Consider the following 4734-nt stretch of genomic DNA (forward strand, 5'->3'; position numbering starts at 1 on the left):
ACCCACCCTAGAGTCCAGAAGGGCCGAGAAGTGTCCCCCACCCCGGCCGACCAGTGAAAGTAGGTCTTTACCACTTTTCTCCTTGCAGGATTCCCTGCATTAACACCTTCCGTGTATGGCCGATGTGCTTGGCTTTCTTTTTAAGGTGGTAATAGGAAGTTAATTCCAATACATTTCTAATAAATAGATTTGAATATTAAATCAGGACCCATTTAAGGAAAACACCCTTAGTAAGGAATGTGGAGGATGTGGGGGTGTGGAAACTGCCCTGCAACTCAGGAACGATGGGGGTCTGGGAGTGTCACCTCCTGTGAGGCCCATGACAGCTCTAGAGTAGGGACTGTCATGCCCACTTCATAGCTGGGAAAGCTGAGTCCTGAGAAGCGAACTTCTGCTTTGCCCCATCGCCGGCAAGGGACAAGCCAGTTCTGGAACCTGGGTGTCCCCTCCACCTTCCTCCACCCTACTCCACCCCAGAGTTCAGCTTGTCTGGGCAGCAGGAAGCCTTCCCCAGGTCTCCAGGTTGCTCCTGGGCAGTTCAGAGCTCTCCTGACGACAGGGGTTCAAATCCAGGTCCTGGCTCCACCGTTTACCAACCTGTGGCCTTGAACCAGTGCCTAACTTCCTCTGTGCCTGGTTTCTCATCTGTAAGAAGGAACCATGTCTGTGCCTTGGAAGACTGTTAAAAGGATCGAATGAGATGATGTCTGTTGTTATTCCCCACTGAAAAGTGCGACAGCAGAATCCAGAGCCCGGAAGTCACTCGCCCAAGTTCACACAGGACGATGGACCAGGAGCAGGGCATGAATGTAGGTCGGTCGGGCTCCCCAATGGCTGAGTTTGCTGACCCCCACGGAGGGAGACGCTGAGAGGCCCTACCATGGATGGAAAAGGTACCTGAATGGCATGTCCATGGGGAGCCCGTGGACTCTGCCAAGATCCCCAGGGGCAGTGGGGAGTCGGAAGCGAGGGAGGGCGATTTCCTGTGGGAAAATGTCAGGCGTTTCCACTTATAGCCTGATAACTGGGCTGTGCACGGTCCGAAGGCAGATGATGTCACCGATCCTCCGTGGCCTTTGGGGTTAGGAAGCCTCTGGGGAACGCGGGTGGGGGAGGAAGGGCTGGAGCCTGGAAAGACAGATAAAAGGGGACCCAGAGTTCTGGGCGCCTGGCCGGTGGCCGAGGATGCGCGAGCCAGCTGTGCTGCAGGCGGGGAGGCACAGGGGACCCAGAGGCAGAGGCTGGCGGTGACAGGAGGGAGGGGTGGTGCCTGAGTGCACTGGGGGAGGCACTGCAAAGCCAAGGAGTGGAGATGGGTTCTTCCAAAGAATTGTAACTAGGACTAAATTAGAAATGTATGTAGAATGCAAAAGACACCATGGGCACCCTGAAACGGTAGCTCGTTGTCTTTTTACCGCAAAACTTTGGGGTGATCCACAGGAAAGGGGGAGATGATCATAAGAATGGCTGTACTTCCCACCGGAGCAGCCAGGGTACATCCCAAGACAGCACGTGGTAAGGACCAAGGAGGGGAGACAGCCCAGGGAGTTTGGACCTCAGCTAATGGCTCAGACTGATGCGGAGGGGGGGGGGGATGTCGGGGGCAATGCATGTGGGGAGGAAAAGGCCAGGATAGAGAGATGGTTCGGGAAGAAGCCAGACTGTGTTGCATTGTGACAGAGACTGGGCACCATCCCACCCCCAGATTTAAGTAAGGCAGCAGGGTAGCCATGCTGGGGACCTGGAAGAGGGGCGGAGGCAGGGGAGAGGATGGCTTTCAGGGCCTTGGGGTCCTCTAGGGTCTCTCCTTTGCCACACCCCTTCTTGTTGATTTTTTTCCCTTGAGATAATTACAATTCGCAGACAGCTATAGGAAATCATTCATAGCGATCCCTTGTACATTGTGTTCATTTTCTCCGTAATATAATGTTAATTTACAACATTAACATGTTGTAAAACGAGTCCTTTGTCACTTTTGACCTGGAGGGTGGAGAGGGTGATGCGGGCACCAGTATGCGGACAGACAGGTGCTCAGGGAGCTCTGGTGAGTGGGTGCCTCCTTACCTGTCACCTTCTCTCCCTCCAGGAGCCAAGGTCATTTTACAGGTAGTTTTGGAAGCCTTGCAACAAAAAGTCACAAGTTCATCCTTACAGACCTCTTCAGATTCTTTTTCTATCTCCTCACAGGAGACCAGGCCGTCCCCTTGGGCAGCACCCTTGACATGGCCATACCCAACACACAGTGTAGCTGAGACGATCAGCTGACCAACCAAGGTTCAAGTTCCCTTTATGTTATAGGGTGGTGGTGCAGGGAAGTACCTGCCCAGCCAGGAACTACATTTCCCAGCACCCCTTGCTGGTCATGTGACTAGTTCTCACTAGAGCAATGTGAGCAGAAGGGATGATTGGCACTTTGAGGATTAGGTGGGAAGTGGTGGCAATACCATCTTCCATCTTCTTCTTCTTCTCCTAGTCTGTTGTTCGGATGACACCAGGGTGACCTTGCGACTACAAGATGGCAGAGGAACCATAGGAGGAAGGGGCCTCTGTCCTGCAACAACCATTGGAGAATAGCCACCCAGGAGAGCCAGGGGCCAGGGGCATGAGCATCGGACTTCGTAGGAGTGAGAAATAAACATGCGTAAATGTGGCAAATGCACAAATGTAGTGGCGAACACAGTCTAACAACCCACTTATTCTTCCATCACTCAGCTTCCAAATTCTCAGCGTTTTCCCAGTTTTTTATCCACCGCTCTCACCCTACTTTTCCATTTGTTTGCTGGCGTTTGTAGAGCCATTTCCAGACATGCAAAAAGACAGACCAAAACAGAACAAAATCTCAAACATCCATCAGAGCGCTAAGCCACCGGGGTGGAGGGCCGTTGGTGACAGCAGGTGGCCCTGACTAGTGCAGTGGACACTGGGTACCCAGCTGTTGACTTGAACATAACTGACCTGTTTTCTAGACTGCACAGCCCGGAGGAATGTGTCTGGGCCCAGAGCATCGAGAAAGCCAAGCCTTCTATCTTTCTGAGAAGTAGTTCTCTTTGTTCTCTGGCCCAGCTGTACCCAGCCGCGCCCACCCACCCTACTGGCCCCTGCCTCCTACCGGCTCCTCCCCTTTCGGGCCTTGGACTGCTCAGAGGACAAGCAGACCCTAGATGGGATCAGGATCGGAGGATCTTCCAGGCCATTCCTCGGCTGGGGCTAGGCTGGGTGTGGCGGGGTGAGGCTGGAACAGAGAGTGGGCACAGGGATGGATGCTGGAACCCCAGAGCTTATTAGCAGCAGGGGCTGAATACCAGGACAGAGAAGACTTTGGCGCCTTTCAGCCAGGCCTGTGTCCGTGACCCTGCAGCACAGAGGAAGGACGGCGGTTTGCGGTCAGACCTGGGGTGGAGAGGGGCGAGCCCATTCCGAAAGTCATCATGATTGAGCGCTGGTGGGGCAGCCCTGTGCCTGGCGCTGGGACGAGCTGGCGGCCTGGATCCTGGCTCAGCCCCTCCCAGTGCTGTGACCTTGGCCATATTCCCTGTGAGCCTCAGATCCCCCTGTTGAAAATGAGGATGGAAATATCAGCCTCCCAAGGCCCCGGGGAAAGCGGCTGTGATAAGAGCCTGGCACCCCGTCTCTATGACTCAGAGCGATCGCTATTGATTTCTGTTAACAATAATGATACGTACAAGGAGCAGAAGCAGGCACCCATCCAGGGAGTGGATCAGGCTGCGAGGATGCTGAGCCCCTCCCTCTTGGGAGCTGTTTCCAGATGGGGAGAAATGGAGAAGGCAAGAGCCAAGCGCCTTCTTTGGGAGCGGCCGGCTCTAACTTTGTGCGTCAGAGGAGTGAGGCGGGAGGAATCCTGCGATTCAGGGGCTCTTTCCTGGAAGGGGCTGGGCTGTCCGCAAAATGCTTCCTCCCTTCAAGACAGCCTCACCGCTGTCAGGAAAAAACAGATGCGTGGCTTCCCTTCAGAGAGGGGAGCCCTCAGTCCCGGGATACAAGGGCAAGACACGACAGAAAACAGGAATGCCCAGGCAGGTTCTCTTGGGAGGGGTGGACTGGTTTCCAAAGCCTGGGTTTCNCTCTATGACTCAGAGCGATCGCTATTGATTTCTGTTAACAATAATGATACGTACAAGGAGCAGAAGCAGGCACCCATCCAGGGAGTGGATCAGGCTGCGAGGATGCTGAGCCCCTCCCTCTTGGGAGCTGTTTCCAGATGGGGAGAAATGGAGAAGGCAAGAGCCAAGCGCCTTCTTTGGGAGCGGCCGGCTCTAACTTTGTGCGTCAGAGGAGTGAGGCGGGAGGGATCCTGCGATTCAGGGGCTCTTTCCTGGAAGGGGCTGGGCTGTCCACAAAATGCTTCCTCCCTTCAAGACAGCCTCACCGCTGTCAGGAAAAAACAGATGCGTGGCTTCCCTTCAAGAGGGGAGCCCTCAGTCCCGGGATACAAGGGCAAGACACGACAGAAAACAGGAATGCCCAGGCAGGTTCTCTTGGGAGGGGTGGACTGGCTTCCAAAGCCTGGGTTTCTGGCTGTGTGACTTCGGGCAAATCCCTTCACCTCTCTGAGCCTTAGTGGTCATGCTTTAAGTGGGTATACTGAAGCTTATCCCACAAGGCCATTGTGAGAAGAGGAAAAGTCAGCGGTCTAAACTGCCTTGCACAGAGCCTGGTCCATGGGAAGCAGCTGAAAAAGGTTCCTGCAAATCACTCTGGCCCTCAGACTAAATG

At 54.4% G+C, this 4734-nt stretch overlaps 1 long non-coding RNA gene across 1 annotated transcript; it reads left to right on the forward strand.

The window, feature by feature from the left end:
• The first annotated feature begins 632 nt into the window (after window positions 1–632).
• LOC118994919 (uncharacterized) lies at window positions 633–2655 on the forward strand. The gene is made up of 2 exons (XR_005068164.1): window positions 633–893; window positions 2474–2655. It is a non-coding gene; the product is annotated as an uncharacterized LOC118994919 (long non-coding RNA).
• Window positions 2656–4734: the final 2079 nt, after the last annotated feature.

Source organism: Sturnira hondurensis, unplaced genomic scaffold, assembly GCF_014824575.4.
Source record: "Sturnira hondurensis isolate 20B ecotype Veracruz unplaced genomic scaffold, ASM1482457v3 Scaffold0009733, whole genome shotgun sequence".
NCBI classification, from domain to species: domain Eukaryota; kingdom Metazoa; phylum Chordata; class Mammalia; order Chiroptera; family Phyllostomidae; genus Sturnira; species Sturnira hondurensis.